Raw genomic sequence first — 13,057 nt, 5'->3', positions numbered from 1 at the left:
TCTTACTGGAAAAGTTGAATGTGCCCCTGTATCGTACGTTTCTTTGCAATACTTTGCCTGACGCACTATAAAACTTTCCACTTGGTGTTCGGCCACAGTTATGGTTTCAGCATAGCGGTGCACCGCCACACTTTGGAATGAATGTGTTTAACTATTTAAATGAAGCGTTTTCTGGGAAATGGATTGGTCGTGGAGGTCGAATGGTCTGGCTTCCACATTCGCAGAACCTTGATCCACTAACTTTTTATTTGTACAGACACTTAAAGGAATAAGTTCATAGCACTCCGCTCATAGATGTACACGACACGTGTGCACGCTGCTTTGCCAATGGTGGATGCAGGTGTGCTGCGTAGCGTCCAGCAAAGAATAATCCAGCGAATGGCCAAGTGTTTGCAAATGCAAATTGATCGCTTTGAACATCTTCTCTAAAGTGGACGTTGCTCATACGTGTATGTATAGGCTCTGTGAAGATAAGCCTGTACGTCAAATATACAGAATGGAATAGCATAATTTGCAATCTGGTGTAGCTTACCTGTTGTGTTTTTTTTTACCTAGTTTGATATAGACGATTTTACAATGTCCACTATAGTGCCTTTATTTGTGTTATGGACGAAAGAAAGTGGTCGTTTAAGTTCTGTAAGAAGTTCACATTACGTCTTAGCGTTCAAATAAAGGTAACAGTAACAGAACGAAACACACAACCTACCACACTGTGGAGATGTAAATTGGATACAAATTGATGTTTTAACTGAAAAACAGTGTTTGGCGTGAGCTCGACTCGAACACAGGTGAGTCTGCATATCCGATATCCACGGTATTGCCTCGTCTCACTGAAAGAATTAGACGGCGGCGATACAGTGCAGAGTTCATGGTATCTGTTCTTGACCACACTGTACGCTCAGCTTGCCAAAGCCTCATTCTTTAAGTTGCATTTGTATTAAACGTATTGGCCGGACTAGGTTTTCTAAGGTAAAGTTTTGTCTTGAATTCGGATGAGGAATCGCATGCCGACTGCAAAGAGCGGCATTTTTTCTTCATCTTGTATACATTAGGAGGTATAAGCTTTTGATAAATGTTTCACAAAATCTGACAAGTATTGCAGATAGAAACTGAGCTTATGCCTCAAGACAACGTAACTAACCCCACGCAAATACTCAGATTATACTCATCCAGTGTTTAAGAATGAGAGTCCTTACTGACTTCTAACAAACTTTACATACAATTTCAAAACGTTTTTAAAATTTTTCTCACTTATATGCTTAAGGTCAATAATATGCTTAAGGTCAATAATAACTCATTTGTAAAATAACGAGAAGTCTGACTCTCTTACATACAGTGTGTTACAAAAAGGTGCGGCCAAACTTTCAGGAAACCTTCCTCACACACAAATAAAGAAAAGATGTTATGTGGACATGTGTCCGGAAACGCTTAATTTCCATGTTAGAGCTCATTTTAGTTTCGTCAGTATGTACTGTACTTCCTCGATTCACCGCCAGTTGGCCCAATTGAAGGAAGGTAATGTTGACTTCGGTGCTTGTGTTGACATGCGACTCATTGCTCTACAGTACTAGCATCAAGCACATCAGTACGTAGCATCAACAGGTTAGTGTTCATCACGAACGTGGTTTTGCAGTCAGTGCAATATTTACAAATGCGGAGTTGGCAGATGCCCATTTGATGTATGGATTAGCACGGGGCAATAGCCGTGGCGTGGTACGTTTGTATCGAGACAGATTTCCAGAACGAAGGTGTCCCGACAGGAAGACGTTCGAAGCAATTGATCGGCGGCTTAGGGAGCAGGGAACATTCCAGCCTATGACTCGCGACTGGGGAAGACCTAGAACGACGAGGACACCTGCAATGGACGAGGCAATTCTTCGTGCAGTTGACGATAACCCTAATGTCAGCGTCATAGAAGTTGCTGCTATACAAGGTAACGTTGACCACGTCACTGTATGGAGAGTCTTACGGGAGAACCAGTTGTTTCCGTACCATGTACAGCGTGTTCAGGCACTATTAGCAGGTGATTGGCCTCCACGGGTACACTTCTGCGAATGGTTCATCCAACAATGTGTCAATCCTCATTTCAGTGCAAATGTTCTCTTTACGGATGAGGCTTCATTCCAACGCGATCAAATTGTAAATTTTCACAATCAACATGTGTGGGCTGACGAGAATCCGCACGCAATTGTGCAATCACGTCATCAACACAGATTTTCTATGAACGTTTGGGCAGGCATTGTTGGTGATGTCTTGGTTGGGCCTCACGTTCTTCCACCTACGCTCAATGGAGCACGTTATCATGATTTCATACGGGATACTCTACCTGTGCTGCTAGAACAATTGCCTTTACAAGCACGACACAACATACAACGTATGGTTCATGCACGATGGAGCTCTTGCACATTTCAGTCGAAGTGTTCGTACGCTTCTCAACAACAGATTCGGTGACCGATGGATTGGTAGAGACGGACCAATTCCATGACCTCCACGCTCTCCTGACCTCAACCCTCTTGACTTTCATTCATGGGGGCATTTGAAAGCTCTTTTCTACGCAACCCCGGTATCAAATGTTGAGACTCTTCGTGCTCGTATTGTGGACGGCCGTGATACAATATGCCATTCTCCAGCGCTGCATCAGCGCATCAGGGATTCCATGCGACGGAGGTTGGATGCATGTATCCTCTCTAACGGAGGACATTTTCAACATTTCCTGTAACAAAGTGTTTGAAGTCACGCCGGTACGTTCTGTTGCTGTGTGTTTCCATTCCATGATTAATGTGATTTGAAGACAAGTAATAAAATGAGCTCTAACATGGAAAGTAAGCGTTTCCGGACACATGTCCACATAACATATTTTCTTTCTTTGTGTGTGAGGAATGTTTCCTGAAAGTTTGGCCGTACCTTTTTGTAACGCCCTGTATGTGGGTGTGTAATTCTTTAAAAATTGGGACTTCAATGTGAGTTCACTTTCATGCCCCTCAAACCACTGTAGCACTCTTCTGACATTGCAACAATATAGAACACCTGTAGCATTAAAACCACCATTGTAACTTTCCCAAATTTTTTTATTAATTGAGTCTCGAAACTGACAGAGTGTGTAAGTTTGGTGGGAAAGGGATTGGTTTGGAAAATGCAAGTTATTTGAGGAAATATGTGAATGTCGAAGATTTCACTAACAAATGAGAAAGGTAGTGTCGTTCATCCCTCTTGTGGGGCTCCAAGATCTCACTCAGTTAATAGATTCCTAAGAGAAGTTTTTTCAAAGGAATACTTCATGAAGTCACACGTTTGCGTTCATCTGAAGTGAAATTTGGCTTTGAAACCAACTGTCTCCTTTGCATAAGCTTGATGAGCAGAGGACAAATTCCCGACAACTGTAGTAAAAAATACACAGCGTCCGCTCATTTAGTTAGGATAGTAGAATTACAGTTCGTTCATACACAGCAGAAAGTGGATGAATGAGGAGACACCATCCGAAGACAGATTTGCTTTGCTGAGAATCTACACGGTGCAGGTGCAAAGTATCATGACTATCATTATAAAAAGTTCTCCATACGCTCAGCACCTACACCGAGCAAAAGAGGACATACTGAGGATGAAAGAATTTCTGCATCAGTGTAGATGATCTTCAGTTTAGGAGAGGGAAATGACGACTGTCAGTTGGGCAGTTGACAGCTGTCAGTCGTGTTGGCTGGTCGCATGCTCTAAGCGTTCTGACATCAGTACCGGCAGTGCGGAAAGCTACATGTTGTTCTGTATAGATTTCAGTTCTTTCTCGTTATTTCCTGATAGTGTATGCTTAATATTGTTGACAAGAGTATCGAGCTATTTTAGTTTTCAGTCGTTTCACGTCTTCTGCGAGCTAAAACTTATGTCTGCACGCCATGTGGAAGTTATCTGAGCAATTCATCGGAAGATAAGTTTTCGTCTGTTCATACTTTATTACAGTTTTAGTGCGTGTCAGTGTTTTCCTTTAGTTTACTATAAAAATATCATCATGTGTGACAAATGTGGAGCTGCCTTAGTTTGTTAAGTGTGGCAGAAACATACCACGACTGTGAGTTGGTGTTTCATTGGAGACATTGTAGGGTGGAGGACGGTAAAGTATAAGATGAAGTTCTCCCATGGGGTTGCAGGTAACGCAGTCAGGACAAGAGAATCGTGGAAAAGGGAATAAAGATTGTACCTTTTAGGCATAGTTAGAAATGGGGTATTTTGGGTTAGGTAAGTTGAAAGGGGAAAGAGAGAATGGGAACTGGGGCAAAGTAATGAGTAATAAACGAAAGGAGAAAACCTCAGAAATCATATTTCAAATTCTTGTTAGCAGTAAGTTTGATTTGTTGTCTGAAACAGAGGAACAGGCTCAACCAGTTTTTGAGCAAAGTAGCGTGCAACAGACCCGTAGGAACAACTTTAAAGCTAAGTCGGTAGAAAAGTCAAGCGCCGGCCGCGGTGGTCTAGCGGTTCTGGCGCTGCAGTCCGGAACCGCGGGACTGCTACGGTCGCAGGTTCGAATCCTGCCTAGGGCATGGGTGTGTGTGATGTCCTTAGGTTAGTTAGGTTTAAGTAGTTCTAAGTTCTAGGGGACTTATGACCTAAGATGTTGAGTCCCATAGTGCTCAGAGCCATTTGAGCCAAAAGTCAAGCAGAAAGAAAAGAGTCCTGCTGCTAGTTAGAAGTCATGGGAGGGGGGTAGGCCAAATGCTACAGGAAAAACTACTGAGTCACAAGAATCGTGAAACCTAGTGCCAAGCTTAGTCAGGTGACAGAGAATTTAGGGGCTTTGTGCAGAGATTTTAATCAAAAAGGTCAGTAAGAGGAGCAAGAACAAGCCAGGCTAACAACTAAGAGTACAGTATTAAGGTGACCAGTAGGAAACTGGAGTGGCAGCAGCACACACACATGTGGAGTTTGTGGCGGTTCTGCAGCACTATGACCAGCTCCGGTTAACATAGCAGTTAGCAGAGTTAACAAAGAGCTGAATGGATTGTTTTGAGTTGAATCAAAGTTTTATATTTGAGCTGTAACTGTTTCTGCAGTTGAGAGGTGAGGATAAGCCTTCGCCTGAATAAGAGGGGGAAAGGACAGACTAGCTCAGCATCTTGCAGGAAGTGTAAGGGCGGAGGAGGGGAGGGGGCGGGTGCAAGCACCGAAGGCAAAATCGCTGTGATTACTGGAGCCAGAGGGATACATATTTTAGGTTAGAATCAGGTTGTAGAGAGACAGTCTTGAAATACATTAGAACAGAACAGAGCGATAATATATGTAATAGTTTTCAGAAAAGTAAAAATAATTTGTTTCTTCACAACATTAAGGGGCTGGAAAACAAGGTGGATGGGTTTCTTGAGTGTCTAGGAAATGTAGAAAATTCTGAAGTGGCAGACGTTCTGTGCCTGTCAGAACACCACGTAACCACACGGTTAGAGAAGTTAAATCTAAGGGATTATAGACTAACCGTCAACTTCAGTCAAACGTTTCCTGGTCATCTTTTTTAGTAGGTTTTTTTTCCGAATTGGCTACTATCTTTTCATTCGTTCTGAGCTTTTTTATCATTCCTCATCTGTCAATAACCTTTTCATTGTTTGTCGTTAGTCTACTTTTGGTTTTAAATCTTATTTTTACGTTCTTTAAATTATATGCTTTGTTTTAAAAATCGTCCAGGATTAATTATAGCTCTTTCATATTCTCCCTAATTTCCTGTATCCAACTTACTTGTTGTTTCATGTTCCAAAGTTTCTCTATAAATGTGCTGAATAATTGAAACAACGTTGAAAGCAGGAAAAATTTTACTGAGCGGGAGGAAATCACGAAGAGAGTCCTACAAGGTTCAATTTTGGTTCCACTCCTGTTCCTTATGTTTGCGAATGACCTTCCACTAAACATTTATCAAGCAGAATTGGTATATTTAGCAGATGATCCTAGTATTACAACACATATCACTGGAGAGAAACCCACAGAACATATTGTTAATGTTGTTTTTCAAAGAACTATTATATGGTTCTCTGATAATGGACTCTCCCTTAATTTTGAGGAAACATACTATATTGGTTCTGTACAGCAAATAGAGTCATGCCAATAACTGACGTAGCGCATAAACAGGAGTCAGTAAACAGGATAGAATGCTCCTAATTTTGGGGTGTACATACTGATGAAAACTTGAATTGGAAGAAACATATTACTGAGCTAGTCAAATAATTAAGTTCAGCTACATATATGCTCATCGTATAACTGCCAGTCTTGGAAATAAATAAATCAGCGCCCTAACATATTTTGCATATTTCTACTCAGTAATATCTTATGGAATAAATGTTTAAGATATCTCATCCGTTAGAAAGAAAGTATTAATTGTACAAAAGCGAATAATAAGAATAATGTACGACGTTCGCCAACAGTCGTCATGTATGAACCTCTTCAAGGTTTTAGACATTTCGGCTGCACATTCGCAACAAATATATTCGCTAAAGATAATCGTCATAAATAATCCATCACAATTAGAGAAGAATAGTGATGTCCATGCCTACTGCACTAAAGGAAAAAAATAGCTATATTACCCATTACTAAAGCTGTAAATTGCTCAGAAAGGAGTTCAACATGCAGCAACAAAAAATTTTGATGATTTGCCCAATAATATAAAATGTCTGACATATAGCAAAATAGGTTTTAAAGCTCTCCGACAACTCCTTGAATTCCATGGATGAATATGTATTTAAAAACTGGTAACATGTAAAAAAAAAACTAGGTTTTAAGCGTAGTTGCATGAACAGGAGTAAAAAACAATATATTAATTAGTTTTAAAGCTAATCACCTATGCAAATCCTGCAGACTGATTCGCAATCGTTGAAGTGATCTAAGGAAGATGTAACTAACACTGTAGATGAGCTGCGAAGCAGTAGGTCATATAAAGACAGCTGAACATAGTGAGGCGTAGCGCCGTATAACGATCCTGCCTTGGAGGCGGTTAAGTGGGAGATGTGTCTCAGAGCTGGATAATGACAGATGGTGACGCGAGACTGGACGCGCACGTAGTTTATGTATCAGCCGATAGAGGACAATATTGGATAGGGGGACTGTGATTTTAGTTTCGATTGTGCCCACTAGAGTGCACTAAAGTAATAGAATGTTTTTCATAAACTGTTCTAGTATTTTCATAAAGTGTTATTATGTCTTTTTGTGTATGTAAAATGTTATAAATGTGTTTTAGCAGTATGAATGATACGTGAGTGTGGTTTAAGGTTAATATGAAGATAATTGTTTAACGAGTTATGTATTAGGATTTAGTGTGGGAACATTTCGAAGATGTATGCATATGAACAGAGGGGATTTTTATAGAATAGATTTGTAAAGTACGTTTATGGTAAAGGGAAAGTTAATTCAGGAATAAATAACAATAGTAAATAACTTTATGCATAAGCAAAACTTCAGCATATTAGATAATTGCGTCGGTAAAAAGTGCAGTCGTTAGGTTTACTATTTTGCGATTGGTTATTGATGAAAAGCGCGGACTGACGCGGGAAAGTGTTGTTTTGCTATTGGCTGTTGAGTAAACTGACCAATGGTAAAGCAATATTCTTCGCGTGCCTTTTTCTGCTGGTAGAAAAGACTTAGAGGATTCTAGAGAAGAGTGGGAGCCCAGCCATGAAACAGTTTGGACGTGTGTAGTTGTAGTTTCGATGGAAACGACAAGTTGCCGGATATAGCAGTGTTTCATACATCAAAAGTGTGGTAAAGTGACGGCAAAATTATTCCGATGGGCGTGTAGAAATTTCGGAATTTTTAAGTGAATTTTGTGACAAGAAAAGACATAAATTCCGCGTGGCATATTGAGCAGGTCGGTGGCTAAAAACTGTGACTGCATTTGGTACCGAATGACTTAATATTTGGCGAGCATTATCAATCAAAAACAATCAGTATTATTGTAGCTATTATTTTTCGGAAAATGCAACACCATAAACTTGCTAACGTGAGTGAAAGGGATTGTGAGTGACTGTGTTAAGACTAGCACGGGCTTGGCAGTGATACTTGTTCACCTAAGTTTCAGAATATATTAATTGAGGACAAAATTTCCAACCTTTCATTTGTGTGAGAACCTTCTCCCGAAACGTAATTTAGTGACTTTAGTTGCAGCCTGGTTCACGTTAAAGTACAGTAGGTTTCGCTCGGCCTCCCTACTGATGAAATGAAATGAAATGTCGTGTGGCTAGGGCCTCCCATCGGGTAGACCGTTCGCCCGGTGCAGGTCTTTCGAGTTCACGCCATTTAGGCGACCTGCGCGTCGATGGGGATGAAATGATGATGATTAGGACAACACAACACCCAGTCCCTGAGCGGAGAAAAACTCCGACCCTGCCGGGAATCGAACCCGAGACCTTAGGATTGACATTCCGTCACGCTGACCATTCAGCTAACGGGGCCGGACTCGCTACTGATGATCTGCTGAGACAATGTTCACAGGTAGGTGTAGGTTCGTGGTAAAGGGACGGAAAGAACCGCGCCGCCACAATAGAACGAGACACCCGCACCGTGAAAACTATTGTGTGCTTTCATAGTTCAGGTGAAAAACATTTGATGTATGGTATTCTACAAAGTGCAAAGATTAACAAGGATAATCATAAAAAACAGCTGCCACAATATCCTTAAAAGATACTGAGTCAATGGCGTATGACGATTATGTTATCTGCTTTGTGAGAAATTCTTTAGGAGGCCTGAAAACATGGTAGTTCATATATTCCATAACTTTAGGGGCTGCATTTAAGTGAAAAAAGCGTAAAACAGAAATTGAAAATAACCTTATATCTACACTCCTGGAAATGGAAAAAAGAACACATTGACACCGGTGTGTCAGACCCACCATACTTGCTCCGGACACTGCGAGAGGGCTGTACAAGCAATGATCACACGCACGGCACAGCGGACACACCAGGAACCGCGGTGTTGGCCGTCGAATGGCGCTAGCTGCGCAGCATTTGTGCACCGCCGCCGTCAGTGTCAGCCAGTTTGCAGTGGCATACGGAGCTCCATCGCAGTCTTTAACACTGGTAGCGTGCCGTGACAGCGTGGACGTGAACCGTATGTGCAGTTGACGGACTTTGAGCGAGGGCGTATAGTGGGCATGCGGGAGGCCGGGTGGACGTACCGCCGAATTGCTCAACACGTGAGGCGTGAGGTCTCCACAGTACATCGATGTTGTCGCCAGTGGTCGGCGGAAGGTGCACGTGCCCGTCGACCTGGGACCGGACCGCAGCGACGCACGGATGCACGCCAAGACCGTAGGATCCTACGCAGTGCTGTAGGGGGCCGCACCGCCACTTCCCAGCAAATTGGGGACACTGTTGCTCCTGGGGTATCGGAGAGGACCATTCGCAACCGTCTCCATGAAGCTGGGCTACGGTCCCGCACACCGTTAGGCCGTCTTCCGCTCACGCCCCAACATCGTGCAGCCCGCCTCCAGTGGTGTCGCGACAGGCGTGAATGGAGCGACGAATGGAGACGTGTCGTCTTCAGCGATGAGAGTCGCTTCTGCCTTGGTGCCAATGATGGTCGTATGCGTGTTTGGCGCCGTGCAGGTGAGCGCCACAATCAGGACTGCATACGACCGAGGCACACAGGGCCAACACCCGGCATCATGGTGTGGGGAGCGATCTCCTACACTGGCCGTACACCACTGGTGATCGTCGAGGGTCACTGAATAGTGCACGGTACATCCAAACCGTCATCGAACCCATCGTTCTACCATTCCTAGACCGGCAAGGAAACTTGCTGTTCCAACAGGACAATGCACGTCCGCATGTATCCCGTGCCACCCAACGTGCTCTAGAAGGTGTAAGTCAACTACCCTGGCCAGCAAGATCTCCGGATCTGTCCCCCATTGAGCATGTTTCGGACTGGATGAAGCGTCGTCTCACGCGGTCTGCACGTCCAGCACGAACGCTGGTCCAACTGAGGCGCCAGGCGCCAGGTGGAAATGGCATGGCAAGCTGTTCCACAGGACTACATCCAGTATCTCTACGATCGTCTCCATGGGAGAATAGCAGCCTGCATTGCTGCGAAAGGTGGATATACACTGTACTAGTGCCGACATTGTGCATGCTCTGTTGCCTGTGTCTATGTGCCTGTGGTTCTGTCAGTGTGATCATGTGATGTATCTGACCCCAGGAATGTGTCAATAAAGTTTCCCCTTCCTGGGACAATGAATTCACGGTGTTCTTATTTCAATTTCCAGGAGTGTATATATCATGACCTCATTATTGCCATTCGCCCTAGATCATTCATATTTCCTATCTTACCTACTACCACTCTCTTCACTAGCAGGAAGCCTGAATCAAAAACTTTGATCAATCTACTTACTGGTTTGGGACTCTGTGGAACTTGCCGTAGTTCAACAGCTGGAGCTATCACCTTTCTACCACACTGAAGAGCCTGCTTGAAGTGTAACATTCTGTCAATATGTATTCGGCACTGTTGATTTCATTGTCTCCACTATCGATGATTGGAGTACTTTTCATAGCATAGGGGACCATCAAACTCATTTCCCCAGACTCAACTCTTCCATCATCTGAAGAGGCCCAGAGGCTTAAATCGGCTCCCTCTGACATCGAAGTATTCCATCTAGGTGTTACGGAACTTCAGATATTTGAACATGCATTACGGCGAATTAATGTTCTAGACTTGAACACCATCAGTCGTATTCTATCTGACTTATAGACACTTACCTTGAAAGATATATTGTGTAAGTGTGGTAAGTGGCTGCATTCACTGCGGCACTATAGAAATGCAGCAGTTTGAATGTAAGAGATTTATGGAGTCTATCGCCAACAAATTCAATGGTGAGAGACATGCAGTAAGTTTCCTGTCATTCATTAATTCTCCACCAAGTGACTGCAACACGGTCCACGCGGCTTTAGAATACCCTATCAACTACAATCATCATCAACGTGCCACGTTTACCAGTCCATTTCCTTCCACACCAATATTGTGTACGTCACTGGCAACATCACGCTTGCAAATTAAACGCGTCTCAACCATGGTATGTAGGACCGTATTTACATAAAAAATCACTTAGTAAATACAAATAAGTACTCACTCAGTGAACAGTAATAACTCCGCTTTATGAGCACGAGAAAAATGAAGTTACCAGCTGCCGAGAATTTTTCTAGGTTGTATGGCCGTGGTCCATGGAACTCTTCAATCCCTGACGTTTCGTCCAACGTAGCATTGGACGAAACGTCAGGCATTTAAGAGTTCCATGGACCACGGCCATACAACCCGGAAGAATTCTAGGCAGCTGAAATACCCGGTCGTGAAAGCTTTCACTGTATGAAAATGAAGTTATGTTGTCTATTTATATAACAAGAGAACTGGACATTAAGAACTGGGGAAGTTTAGTCTGTCTGTACACTGAAAAGCGAGCAGAGCTTGTGGTGGGGGAGGTAGTCTTTCCCGGAAAAATGCCATAGCTGCCGTACAAGATAACTAAGAATTAATTTCCCGAGTAGCAGTGCAGAGCAGTGTACAGACATTCACGTGGATCTCATGCGTATGCGTTTCTTCTGTTAGTATTATTAGTAGCTAATACCTGTATTCCTCGTAGTTCCAAAACATTCTGTGAAAAGTGAACACTCTCATTCTGTGTCTGCACGCAGCATCACCACTGATTTATGAGGTACACTGCAGAAGGCCCACTATCTCAACTGTGAAATGACGTGTAGCTGCTTCCTGTAACGTAGTGGGGTACAAAGAGTAGGGGCTGACCTACTCGTTCTTCAGTTCGCAGACCCAGAAAGGACGAAGTGCTTGACCACATCCCTCGTGCTTCTAACCTCCATCCCACCCTAGCACTCTCCAGCCCTCTCCACATCACATCCTCAGAACACAAGTAATTCCTGTATAAGGCTCTTGCACACATAGATGCGGTATGTACATTTAATATATGTTCTTAACCCATTTCGATTCACAACAAACTGTTATTTTATACCATTAAAACACTATTGTAAGCCCGAGAAGATTTCATCAGCAGTATAAGCCGAGAAAGTCTGGGTTCACTCTTGTAATAGTTTGCTAGTTTTCTATCTCCCACATCGCACAAACTATTAGTCCTAGAGAAAATATGGTTAAGACCTTTTTGTAGGGAATTTAATTTTCTAGTGGGACACGTTTCCGCCAGATGCAGCGATTTTCGATTTATTCGAGAAAAGCGTAAACAAGTGTAAATGGACCCCCATCACTGATATACTCATCTCCCTACTGGCCAATATTTTTAGTATATTGTCCATTGTAGTCCCTCCTACCACGGTACAAAAAATTGTGAGTGCACGAATTATTTCCCCTTTTTTTCGTTGGCGGAACTATTATCTCTGCAGCACTGACAGAGAGAGAGAGCGAAACAGAGAAACAGAGAGAGACAGACAGCTAGAGAGAGGGAAAGAGAAAGATAGAGAACAGAGCGAACCAAGACGAATTAGAGGGATATAAACATTTTAACACTTGCTGGACTATTCAATTATTATTTCTCTTTCCTAATACACGCTCGCTATTCGATAAATGAAAACCTATGACAATTAATTAACTTCTGGCATCATGGATTCACCAATGATAATACACAGAATGTATATTACTGCAGTACTTGTTACTGTTCTCATGTCAAATATTCCACGTGCTGCCAAGAGGCGGAGAAGTCTTATTGCTGTAATGCAAGTTCAATGTGATTTGTTGTGATAACATTTGGGGTATAATTATAGCGTATGATGTATGCTAGGATGTTTCGTTCGTATTTAAAAGGAACAATTTAGATTCTCACAAACTATTCCTGTTACATTTCATCTGGTTTCCATGCGTTAGTTGAAAAAAGTAATGGAATACTATCTGATTGCTGGCAATGGGTCAGCCCAGTGGCTAGCACACACTCGCGTTCGAGAGGAGCGGAGTTCATTTATCCGTCTGGCCATTCAAGTTTAGATTTCCAGCTACACATCAGAGCTTGGAAACAGTAGTCTCAATCTCCTAAAAGGCACGCGGCTTGTTGTGAGTGGAACGATTCCCAAATTTAAGATTCGGGAAT

The 13,057-nt window shown here is 42.7% G+C and overlaps 1 protein-coding gene across 1 annotated transcript in view; it reads right to left on the bottom strand.

Annotated features, from left to right (window-relative positions):
- Positions 1-13,057, bottom strand: part of LOC126184523 (serine proteinase stubble-like) — a 366,220-nt gene that overhangs the window by 25,812 nt on the left and 327,351 nt on the right. The window lies entirely within an intron of this gene.

Source organism: Schistocerca cancellata, chromosome 4 (assembly GCF_023864275.1).
Source record: "Schistocerca cancellata isolate TAMUIC-IGC-003103 chromosome 4, iqSchCanc2.1, whole genome shotgun sequence".
Classification (NCBI taxonomy): domain Eukaryota; kingdom Metazoa; phylum Arthropoda; class Insecta; order Orthoptera; family Acrididae; genus Schistocerca; species Schistocerca cancellata.
Note: the sequence above shows the minus strand (reverse complement) of the source record. Positions and strands in the feature narration are given on the sequence as shown.